Genomic DNA, 272 nt, shown 5'->3' with positions numbered 1-272 from the left:
GGGTTTTTTTTTAATAGTTTTTTTAAATTCTTCTTTAAATAAGTTTAGCTTTGATGTTGTGTCTGATATTGGTGTATCATTTTGTATGATTGGATATTCAATTATTGATTTTTTCCCAGTAAAACTTTTTATAAAGTTCCATACTTTTTTTGAAGATGTTTTAAAATCTATCGTGTTACAAAAATTTTCCCAGGATTTCTTTTTCTTTTTTTATTGTTTGTCTAGCTATTGCTAATTGTTTTTTATAGTTAAAGAGGTTTCTTGACTGGGTC

Source organism: Penaeus monodon, chromosome 31 (genome assembly GCF_015228065.2).
Source record: "Penaeus monodon isolate SGIC_2016 chromosome 31, NSTDA_Pmon_1, whole genome shotgun sequence".
NCBI lineage: Eukaryota > Metazoa > Arthropoda > Malacostraca > Decapoda > Penaeidae > Penaeus > Penaeus monodon.
The sequence above is the reverse complement of the archived record's forward strand: the minus strand, read 5'-3'. Positions refer to the sequence as shown.